The following is a 12,646-nucleotide window of genomic DNA, read 5'->3' as shown; positions in this document are numbered from 1 at the left end:
TATTTTCTCGTAAAATATCCAAATATGAAACAAATGTTGTGTTTATTTTGCTGTGTCAGTATTTGTAGTATTGATTGATTGTTTGTTGTTTTCCATTCCGTTCGACAATTTGCAGTTCTCTCTTTCAAGACAGAAAAGCAATGGAATCATGCAAAATACAAATTTGCTTTAAAAGTAAAACAAAGAAAGATTAATTCAATGAAAGCATTGAGCTCCGGGAAGTTTTAATCAAATTTTCATCTTGACGTTTCTAACCGTTCTACAGTAACCAAACACCACAGAGACCTTATAAAGACGTAATCAAACCCACAGCACTCAATATACATGTTTCCTGGATAAAGAATTGTTTGCTCTTAACGGACCAAATTCAGTAATGGAATTTCTCTTTCTACATTCACAGCCCATATACCACTGATGAATGAAACAAATAGACGAGTGGCGTGTTTCTGACACCAATCTGTAATAGATGCACTTGGGCCACAATCTTATATTATCAACTGATGCGTATCTTTGGCGGCAGTGTCAGCTATGGGTTGCAGTCTGACAAGTCCCCGCTTTTGAGTTCTGGTATTGCTCGCTTTCAGTTCCGTGTTGCAATCGATCGCATAACACAAAATGATCAGTTGGTCATTAATTAATAACTATCTGGATATTGGTATAGGTTCCAATGGGATTTGGCCATCTTTGAAGTACATGTATCCAGACTCTGTCAGGTTCGTTAAGATCTCCAGGAAAAAATGATCCCCAACAAAGGGAGGTAAACAAGTCAATAATTCACGGATTCGGTTGATGATGTGTTTGATATGGTACTCTTTTCTGACCACTTCCTCGTGACATCACGTGATTAAAATATAGTATACAAGGTGGACCACCAAAGCCTCAGGCATGCAATTTTAATTTTTGTTGTTTTTTCGGATTACCTGTGTTTATCAGATCCCTAAAAACTTGGGAGAAAAAGTACACAAGAAAATTTAAAGGTTGCTGTTCAAACTGAATTTGTTATTACCATCAATGAAAGTCCTTGTAGTCTTTTCAGTTTCAGAAAATATTATTTCTTTTCTCCTTTTAAAATTAATAATTCAGTTGAAAATGTCTATATTTCTTTATTACATTAGAAAAAGGCCTGTTGTGATGAGTCATTGCATGTGGTTTATGCTCCATCACCAGAGGAGAATGAACAAGAAGAGGAACTTTCAATTGGTTGTGGTACATATTTATTATTTATGAAAAGTTCATGCAAAAGCATTGTATAATAAAATTTCTTTGAAAATAACTGTACGTTTTATGTATGCTTTAATTTTAACATATACATGTAGAATCAAAATAAATCAAATACATGTGATATTCCAAGTTTATTATGTTTGTATAATAATGTTTTTGACGCGAAAGTGTTCATTAATGAGAAATGAGACATTGCGTTAATAAGTACCGTTTGGGGTTGAGCTTACACCCAAATCGCGCCTACGCAGTAACAACTCACACGATGCATTAATTAAAAAGAATTGTTAAATCCGCTGGAAGCACATGCATGTTCTGTTATTCTTGTTTTGCGGTCGATCTGTCCCAAGATAATTAATTCGGTGCATCCCCGTCTAATATTTCTTGTGTGCGAATTTTCGATTCTGAATTTGTGTACTTTTTGGTAATTATACCAAACAAGATCACACTAAAGTTTATAACCCTTTATTGTTCAGCTAGTGGTTTTGTTTATTTTTCCAAAATTATTATGCGTAAGACTTTAAATAATGTTTACTATAGTAAATCAAATATATCCTTCATACTAGTATTCAGATTTTCGCACAATCGCAACTTCAAAATCGATTCGTTTTATCGTTAAAGCTTTAACGTTTCCAAAAGTTATAAATAATACCCGTATACATTTTTGTATTTGTATACCGTGGAATCATTAATGTTCGTGGACGACCAATGTTCGTGGATTTTGTGGGTAACACTTATCCACTAATTTACATCCTCACCAACAATTCTTTTGTCAACATATATTTATCCACTGGATCCTTGGTATATATGAGTTACTTAGTACCCATGAAATAACGTCCCCATGAACAAAAAAAAAATTTGCTCACCCACAAACATTGGTTCCTGGAAATGATTCCATAGTTATATTTGTATAATGAAATTTGGAGGTAAACAACAGTATTCAAGCTCATAAGTTTATTCAAACAATACAAGTAAGGAGCAGATCAAACACGAACCTTTATAAATAATATTATAAGTAGAATCAGGTACCATGGAGGAGTGAAAATCCCGCCGAGAGGTCACTTCTACCGTATCTTGATCGGGGAAAACGGAGAAGCTGTAGGTAATTTGTAATTCATAGCGTAAATAAGTAAGAAAAACTATTATTTGTGATGGATTGTATTTGCTGGCAAGGTAATTGTTTCGACCATAGAATTTTGCAAAACGATGTCTTTAAAAGACTATTGATACTTTTGTTTCATCAACTCTTTTGTCAATCGCTTACCTATTTTGAGAAATTGTTCGTATGTACAGCATGCTCTTGTGTATCTAATCAACTCAAAAATTCATAGATACTTGTATTCCAATGAAAATTTAAAATCTGAAAATGAGGAAATATGTTTTTGTATTTGAAATTAAAATTAATTTGCTCTTATATTAAACATTTTGATTATACACACAAGTACTCTGAAGTTGACATCAAAAAGATGCTTGAGTTTCTGATTGACAATATCTATGTTGTGTTTGGAGACCAGGTCTTCCAACAATCTATTGAAATTCCAATGGGTACCAATTGCGCCCCGTTATTAGCAGACCTATTTTTGTATTCTTATGAAGCAGAATTATTGCAAAATTTTATGCGTGAAAAGAAGAATAAAATTGCTGTGGCTTTCAACTCGACATTTAGATATATCGACGACGTCAATTTACCATGGTAATTTCCATTCTTATGTCGATTCGATTATCATGCTGAGCTTGAGATAAAAATACCATTGAGTCTGATACATCTGCTTCATATATAGATATTTTACTTGAAAAAGACTTTAATGGTAGTCTAACAACCAAGCTCTATGATAAACGTGATGACTTTAACTTTTCTATCGTCACCTTCCCTGACTTATTAAGCAATATACCTTCATCACCTGCATACGGAGTTTATATATCTCAATTGATTCGATAGCAAGAGCATGCTCTACGTATGAACAATTTCTAAAACGAGGTAAATTATTGACAAACAAGTTGATTAAACAAGAATATCATCAGTCTCGTTTAAAGTCCTCATTTCGGAAGTTCTACGGTCGATACAATGGCTTTGTCAGCAAATACAATTTACCTTTGAGTCATAAATGCTGACTGACCTTTTTCATGCTTATTGTTAGTCCATTTATCTATCCACTGAATTGAGGATGAATTTTTTTTTGTTATTGCCTGATCATGACAAGGAGCACACGGCGGGTGTGACCGGTTGGCAGGGGATACTCCTCCATGGCACCTGATCCAGCCTCTAATGTTTTGGAGGTCCGTGTTTTTCTGCTCCTATTTTGTACTGTTTTATGGGCTTTTGAACTTGAATTCTGTTCGTTATCTCCAGTGTCTCATTATATATACCGTATTTGTAATTCATTGATTTTTTTATCATTGAATTGTTAAATTTTGATTCCTGATGATATTCTGAATTTGCAATATATTGTATCTTGAAAAGATCAATTTTTATGATGTTTAAACCATAACATTAGCACGTTCGATATTTTGTGAGTGTGTATAGTTTCGTATTTATTATTGTGTAACTGCAAATTGTTCAAAAATAGCTGAACTGTTTAAACATTTAAATTAATTTTCTGCCACAAAATTAAAATAAAGTTCACTTTTCGCCACTTTTCCATAAAAACAAATGGATGGCAATACCTAAAATAGCTTTTACATGCTGACGCCTCATCCAACATCCCATAACGTTACAGTAAAATGACGCTTTTTATAGCCTTTCCTAGCCATGGAATTAAGTATCCTGTGTCCAAAAGTTAGTCTTAATCATCACACAAATGAAAACGACCAATCACACTTAAAACAGCTCCCGTCTCCACGGTACAATAAAACTACGGAGTATTGCCCCTATCGAAGTGAAAACTCAATTAACAGGGTGTCAGAATTTGTCGTTCAGACCAAAGGCTTGATGTGTAAATATAATATGGAAATCCTCTTTTAATAGCGTGGTTATCCATTGCCTCATAAAGCATTTTCCATGTACAATATGTATTGCTAGTATTAGATTTCGCATACACCCATATGAAACATAACCTATGGAACAATTTATCGTTGTATCGCCTCTAACTTGTTGAAGATGTACATGATAAGTCCTCAAAATACCGCGTTGTAAAATGCAAGTCAATAACCGAATCATTTTCAAATTATATGTACATTTTAATTCATATTTGTATGTTTAGAATAGATTCTATCACGATTATTGCCGAGATCAAAGAATTTATTCTCCAATAAATGATGAACGTCATCAAAAAATTATCAGATCAGAAACACATATCAAACCTGTGCAGTTGAAATGCATATTTGACTCTGGAATGAAATACTTATTTAGACCACATTGATGTGCCGTCTTTCGCAGTTTAAACACTGTGTAGATTGCATGAAGTATCTGATGAATGTTGGTTTTTATAGCTAAGCGGGGCTGTTCCACGGACCTCCCTACAACATTTAAACAGCGTGATTTTAGTCATGAAGCAATGAAAAAGAAAATAATTTGTTATTGTTTATTCATAAAAAATATTCAATATATGTTACAAACAAATTCAAAATTAATAAAAGACCGTAGAAGATCATTGGGTAAAGCTTCAAGATACTTGGAAAAGTACATGCTGTGAAATCCTAGGCAAGAAGACGAGGTAGCACAAAGAGTGGATGACAGCAAGATCATGGGGAGAAGTGAAAGAAAGGGAAGAGTTGAAGCAAAAAATCAACCATGTAAGAATACTCAACAAATGGATAAACTGAGAACAGAATATAGGGAAACCAACAAACAAGTCAACAAGAGTGCTAGGAAGGACAAGAGACAGTTCGTCTATGACATGACTGAAAAAAGCAGACAGAGCAGCCAGGCAGAACAACATGTAAAAGCTCTATGAAATAACTAGAACACTGTCGGGAAAAATGTAAACACTTACACCCCAGTGAGGGACAAACAAGGCAAAATTATCACTAGCAATGTAGGACGAAGAGCTAGATGAGTAGAACACTTTAAGGAAGTTCTAAATCCACCACCACCACCCAGTCTTGCAAGTATACCACCAATGAAAGAAGAATTTCACATCAATGCAAGAACGGCATCTAGAAATAGAAATCACCAAGGCTATAAAGACACTGAAAATGGAAAGGCAGCTTGTCCACATGGTATCCCTCCTAGGGCATTCAAAGCTACTCCAACAAAGACAGCAGAGATGTTACAACCACTTCTGCAAAAGATACGGGAAAAGAAAAAAGTGCCAGAGGCGTGAAACTACCTAAGAAAGGGGATCTGTCGCAGTGTGTAGATGGGCAAGGTAACATGGTTTTCTCCATTGCCAGTAAGTTCCTAACAAAGAGTAATGTTGGAAAGAATGAAAAAAACATTGGACAATAAACTAAGATTAGAGCAAGCAGGGTTCCGTCAAGACAGATCATGCACATATCACATTGCCACACTACGTATTATCATTGAACAGTCCATTGAATGGCAGTCTCCTCTGTACTCAATTTCCGTTGACTTTGAGAAGGCCTTTGACAGTGTGGATAGGTCAACCATATGGACATTAATGGGCCATTATGGAATTCCATCAAAGTTCACAAGTTTCATCAGGAATCTGTATGATCATGCCACATGTCATATCTTCCACAATTTGAAGCTTACAGAACCTTTCAATGGGGAAACAGGAGTAAGGCAGGGCTGCATCCTCTCATCTACCATATTTTTGATAGTCATTGACTGGATCATGCAGGAAACAACAAAGGGAAGTAAGAACACGAAAGAGCTTGAGGAACTGGATTTTGCAGATGAAATTGACCTGCTCTTGCACAAGCTACAAGATGCTCAAGAGAAACTATCACGATTGGCATCAGACGGCCAAAAGACTGGCCTTAAAATAAATAAGAAGAAAAGGTGACGAGAATCAACAACAAACAAGATATATCAATTCATTTAAACAGGGAGAACATCAAAGAAACTGATAGATTCTTCTCTCTTGAGAGTATTGTTAGCAAGGATAGTGGCGTAAATGACGACGTCAAAAGCCGAATTAATAAGGCAAGACATGCTTTCATCACCCTCAGACAAATCAAGACTTCTAAAGCACTCTCCTTCAATAGCAAAATCAGGATTTTCAAAACAAATGTTAGAGTAGTTCTATTTTATGGATCCGAGACCTGGGAGGTAATAAAAACGTTAAACAACAAACTGCAGTCTTTTATCAACAAATGTCTCCACCATATCCTTAACATCAGATGGCCTGACACCATATCAAACAAGAGCGTATAGGAGAGAACTAACCAAACTCCCATAGGCATTGACATAAACAAAAGAAAATAGGGCGGGAAAGGCCACACTTTACACAGACCCTTAAACAACATCACAAAACAGGCTCTGCATTGGAATCCACAAGGAAAGAGGAGGAGGGTTGGGAGACCCAGGCAAAACAAGAAGCTCCGTAAAAATGGAGGCAAAAGAGGCAGGTTTTACCTGGACTCAATTAAAAAGCACAGCCAAAAACAGAGTCCAATGGCGCGGGTGGTTGTGGTTGCGGCCCTATGCTCCCCAAGGAGCGAGCAGGAATAAGTCAATAAGTCATACATACTCGGGGTGTTTTGCTATGGAAAAAAATATCTGTCCGATAACATCCTAAAACAGAAGGTTCAGAATGCACTTTATGCAAGATTTTGTAGAGTTTCATTCATTGGCCTTACATACGATTTTATTTTCTCTATGTTCAAAACATTTTTCATAAGTGTCTGGAGTTGGCGATATGTATCGATTTTAAATATGCTACGCTAATAGACAGATCTGAATCCACATATGCCTTGATGACCATAATTTCCTGTCAATAGCCACTTCAAATTATGAAAGTCAGCCTATTTGCATTTTCTGTTTTTGGAATATCACTTAATAAAATTTTATGCTCTTCTTGTACGTCTTAGTTTATATTAGCCAATGGCTCCAGCTATGTTTTTCTGTCTAGCAATCGCCCATCCGTTGACCTTTCGTATTTTTGACTTCAGTTTCTAAAAAGTGGACCAAATCATATCACTATACAAAAGTTTTTCCTTGGACAGGGACATGGTCTTTATAGAAATAACCCCTGAGATTGTAAATAATGACCCCTTGGTTAAAAATAGAAAAGAATCATAAAGTTGTTCAAGGTACACATACTTCTTTGGAGTATGTATTCAGCAAATCTTTGACTTTGCCATTTTACTTTTTAAAGGGCTGACCAATTTTGATAACACATCTTCTTTGCCCCTCAAGGAAATTCAATTGAAGTATCACATACACTTCGTACTTTGCCTTATATACTCATAAGAGAGAAAGGGTTATCATTTTGTGAGTTAAGTACATTCGTTGCCTCTAGTATGTTTTGTTTTCAATGTCTCACAAGTGTGTTTCAGAAACCTATTTTTGGATAGTTCTTGTCATACACTTGATGACTACCTTTCTAATTTAAATTTTCATTTGATACAAATTGTTTACCAGACTGACAAATCACATTTTCTTTTAAATATAAACTCTAAAAGTCAAGAAGACTGTCTATATATAGATATCTTCCTCGAGGATAATACGATCAAGTTAAAAGCAAAAATAGTCAGAAGAGAAAGCATTCGTTAATTATGGAGAGCTTTATTAAATATGGCTCGATATTAACTTGTTTTAAGAAAATGTCACCATCTCTTAATCTCTCCTGTTAAGGTGGTAAGCTGCGGTTGGATCTCCTAATACAATTTTCGTCAATTTTTTTTCCACTCAGAACTGATCAGAAAAAAGCAAAGGACAAGGGACAAAATTACTCATCAAGGTTTATGACCTGACCAGGATAAAAATGCTTTAAATAGACATGTTAGTGATAATAGTCCTCTTAAAATATTCATTTTTTTTTCAATTTTAATCATTCAATTGTCGTTACAATTTTTAGCTCACCTGAGCCGAAGGCTCAAGTGAGCTTTTCTGATCAAAATTTGTCCGTTGTCTGTCGTCGGCGTCGGCGTCGTCGGCGTAAACTTTTCACATTTTCATTTTCTTCTCAAGAACCACTGGGCCAATTTCAACCAAACTTGCCACAAAGTATTCTTAGGTAAAGGGGATTCAAGTTTGTTCAAACGAAGAACCATGCCCTCTTCCAATGGGAGATAATTACGAAATAGTGAAAAATTAATGGCATTTTGAAAAAATCTTCTTTTCTAGAACCACTGGGCCAGGAAAAATGAAACTCATGTGGAAGCATCCTCAGGTAGTGTAGATTCAAGTTTGTTCAAATCATGACCTCGGGGCTAGGGTGGGGCCATAATGGCCGATCAAAGTTTTACATGGGAATATATAGGAAACATCTTTTAAAATCTTCTTCTCAAGTATTTCAAAGCCATGATTAGTGATATTTATATGGAATCATCCTCAGGTAGTGTAGATTCTAGTTTGTTCAAATCATAACCCCCAGGGATAGGGTGGGGCCACACAATGGGGGATTCAAGTTTTACATTAAAATATATTTTAAAAAATCTTCTTCTCAAGAACAGCAAAGCCATGAGTAGTGATACTAGTATTTATATGGAAGCATTTTCAGGTAGTGTAGAATTAAATTTGTTCTGATCATAACCCCCAAGAGTAGGGTGGGGCCACAAGGATGGATCAAAGATTTACAGAGTAAAATATAGGGGAAAATCCCAAGAACAGAAAAGCTGTGTGTTGTCATATTGACATGTAAGCATCTTCATGTATTGAGGATTTAAATTTGTTCCAAATCATGGGCCATTGGGGTAGGGAGGGAAACAACTGGGAAACAAATTTAAATTATTACGAAGTAATATGTTTAAAAAAAATATTCAAAGTCATATTCTGTATTAATATGATGGCATTCTCAAGTAGTATTGAAATTCAACCCCCCCCCCCCCCCTTCAGTAAACTTTTCAGTTTTGATCTGATTCCGATTTGCTCAGGTGATCAATGTGGCCCCTGGGCCTCTTGTTTATATTGAAATATTTAAATGTTTGATAGTGGACCAAATATTTTCTTTATAAATTGCCACTGATGACTTTTATTTACTTGTTTTTGTTTTTTGAAACTGAATGCATTGAACTTCAAACTACAGTATACAACACTACTCTGGAACTTAATTAAGTGAATTTCACAAAATGTACCGTTTTCTGATTTAGATCAAAGATCTAAAGCATCCAAAATACCGTGCCATGCAGCTAGAATTGTTATTAGTTGTCCTTCAATATTAATTTATGGATTGTATAAAAATTCGTTTCATTAATATCACTGAATGTCAACCAATGATCAACAGAGCTGATAAATAACTACTAATTTACCAAATACAGACCATGCTATGATCATAAATGCCGACGAAAAATACGCCAAATAAGCTTATGAAAAACATGCACAGGCATCCTGTTTGGCATGTCTTCCCAATGCCCTTCCTTTGACCTTCGCAGAAATTTTTCTTCTACACTTCGTGTGACTAATGACAAAAAAGATCCTTTACAAAAAGTGAAATATGTTTCTGCGACCTCTGTATGTCATTTTTCCTTTCTCTCTCAGAGTTCGATGCGAGGACCAAGTGCAAATGATTATATTTAATTTCATATAAAAACGCATTTTTCTTTAAACATCGATTTTTTGCAATGATAAAGTAGAAAAGAGAGAGAAATTCTCTCTTTGTGATTCTTGCGTCGGAGTAATTTTTACTTTGGCTAAAAGCCTGGCGACTGTATTATTTATGTACTTCTTGCCTTGTTACATACTATATGATCCAATCTCGATGTGTTTATCTAGAAATGCAAAATGCACTCACCATTTCAGATGAGTTAAATGTCCATGAGTAAATGGCTTAGGAAAACCAAATGATGATGGGTCTCTGTACGCGGTCGTTGATTGGCATTTATAAAGCTGTAAAATTACTTTGTAATAAGTATAACATGTATGAAAGGGAAATCAAATGTTTTTTTCTGACTTTTGTTAAGAGTATATTTTCAATATACTGTGAAATCACTAATTTTCGTGGGGGTTTATTTTTAGTTGTTTTCAAGGTACGGAGATACTCTCGAATTCATGACCACCTCGAACCTCGAAATGTAAAATTTCATATGCATTATTACTCAACACTTCTCGAAATCAAATCCCCACAAACCAATATTTGGTCTTTAACATCGAAAATTTGACCCTACGAAAATATGTGATTTTACAGTATTTTCTGACTTTTTTTTTCTTTCTAATTGTAAGGCCATTATTTACACACACAGAGGAAATGTCTACAGATCTTTCCGTTCGCCCGATTATGGCATATGGAGTACAGGACGGATGTAATGGGTCGACACGGGATGCTTACTCTCTAATTGCACCTGATCCTACCACTAATGTTTTTGAAGGTCTGTTTTTGCTCTGTTCCAGTTTTGCATTGTTTAAACAGACTTCTGAGCTTATCTATTCGTTATCCTCATCTTTGGAGGAAATTATCTTAAACACTTTGCAGAATAACATACATTTTTAAGTAGTAAGAAACCTTTGTCTCACTATTTTTGCGCCCGTCTGTAATAACTTAAACTACATTCGGTAAAACAGATATTATGCTAGTAATTATAGAAAAGTCGGTCCTTCCGAGTTAACCGTTATAAAGTATCATTTAAAAGGAGAGGCTGCTTTCAATATCTAATTAACTAAATGTTAATTCTTTCAAGATCACTAAATGTATAATGAATGGTGTTCGAGTGCAACGTAAACCAGTACATATTCTCTAGAAACCTTTGCGCGCGGCTGTGTACCAACGAGTGGCCATTATTTTTTTCTTCCCTACCATTAATCAAAATCCTCAATAATAAGATGTCATAAAGTTGGCCGAACTGTGTCCCTCAATTTCCAGTCTCTGTATTCGAACGGAATTTTATTCTTGATAAATATATTCTCCACGAATTTCGGTATTGATGAAAGAGATAGAAAAAGGCATAAGTTCCATTACATCTGCCCATCACGAATCAGTACTTGCTTTTCGATCTGTGAATGTTTATGATTTGTTTGGATCCAGTTTCAAATTAAACTTGGGTTCAAGGATTGTGAGCGATTTTTTTCCCGGATATTATTGAAATTTGATGACTTAGGCAACACATGCAAAATAAACACGCTATCTTACAAAGACAAAAAAACCAATGTATACATATAATATATATTTATTAAAACTAAGACTTTGGTTCAAAACAAAGTTTCACAAAATTAATTGATAAGACAAATTCAATGAAAAAGAATTGAAAGATCTTAATAGATTCACTGTCTATGTACAACCTCTGGTGTGAGGAGGAATCTGCATTTCATTATCACAAGATATTTAAAAATATCATTGATGTTTTATGGCTTTGGGTGGTAATTATTTCAATTTTTATTATTTTTACAAAGTAATTTGATACTTTTTCCGCTTCTTCAAATTAATTTCTTACGACTCAAATAATTTACAGTGAGTTGGCACCAAAATGTCCTGTAACTGATCATGAGAAAATAGATTAAAAAATGAATTAAAAGATATCAAATTGCTCGTGACAATAAACTGCAAGAATTTGAGCTTCCCAAAGAGTCAAGCTTGCAAGGATTCAGTTGACAAACATCATGTTCGAGACATATTGTTTTGTCTTCCTGCTTTTCCACCTAGGCAAAGGACAGTTTTCCTTATTCATGCGGACATTATTTAATGTTGAAACTCAAAAGAAACTAATAAAATTTGTATTTGAGAGAATATATATGCACACTTGCTATGCCATTTATTTTTTGAAGTATATTTATTGAGTAAGATTGAATCTGATGAGGAAAGAACCGAGTAACGTTCCGTATGGTCAGATTGTCGATTTACTCCCTTACGAGAATTTGTCCTCATAAGTTCCCGACATATGAGACTATCATTCTTTTGTAGAATTGTTAACTTTAAGAAAATGTATTTCCATCATTTTTTGCTGCAAAAAAAATGCATTTAATCTTTTAAAGTAAGCAACTAAACATAGTAACAAGTGACCGCCAATGGTATATTGTTTAGATCTGTCATTTTTTTTTTTGTATGGAAAATTTATTAAGGTTTTTTGTTTTCATTTTTTGGAGCTGATAAGTATTCTATGAAAAGAGGTAAAATATTGCGGAAACATTTTTAAGAAAATCTGCGATAGCCTGGAGCTTGTGGAGAATATGAATTGCAATCAAATGTACGAGAACTTCCATAGAGCTTGGTATAAACTGCACATTGGAGAAAACAAAGTCAACATAAAAGGGAAACATGGAATTCATTATGGTCGAATAGAATTATTCACTCAACGAATCAAATTGAAATCAAAGTGAATTTTCAATAGTATTATTGTTATTCCAAGGAAGAAAGCTCGGTAAATAACATTATATACTTTGTGTGCAATGAACTGAGTTTTCGAAATTGCAACCAAAAGAACTTCATTAACT

The sequence above is a fragment of the Saccostrea cucullata genome, unplaced genomic scaffold (genome assembly GCF_032062105.1).
Source record: "Saccostrea cucullata isolate Sc308-1 unplaced genomic scaffold, CSIRO_AGI_Scuc_v1 ctg484, whole genome shotgun sequence".
In the NCBI taxonomy this organism is placed as follows: Eukaryota; Metazoa; Mollusca; class Bivalvia; order Ostreida; family Ostreidae; genus Saccostrea; species Saccostrea cuccullata.
This window is presented reverse-complemented; position numbering follows the sequence as displayed.